The following is a 281-nucleotide window of genomic DNA, read 5'->3' on the forward strand; positions in this document are numbered from 1 at the left end:
CACGCGAAGGAGCGCGGGGTTTTCTGCCGTTCCCTGGCGCAGCTCTACAACCTGCATCCAGCAGCAGCTCCAAGAGAGGAAAGCAGAGCCAGGCTGGATCTTGTACCTCCTGCAAACCCTCCGCCTTAGATCCTGGCCCCCCCAAAAAGGTCCTGATCCCCCACTGTGCCTCACCTGGCTGAAACCCTTTTTTGTCCAGGTCGCACGGCTTTACGACATGCCGACCACCCCCCCCCCCCGCCCCCCGGCCCCCTTCTCCCCCCCCCCCCCCCCCTCGCCGA

This window comes from Pygoscelis adeliae, unplaced genomic scaffold (genome assembly GCF_000699105.1).
Source record: "Pygoscelis adeliae isolate BGI_AS28 unplaced genomic scaffold, ASM69910v1 Scaffold887, whole genome shotgun sequence".
NCBI lineage: Eukaryota > Metazoa > Chordata > Aves > Sphenisciformes > Spheniscidae > Pygoscelis > Pygoscelis adeliae.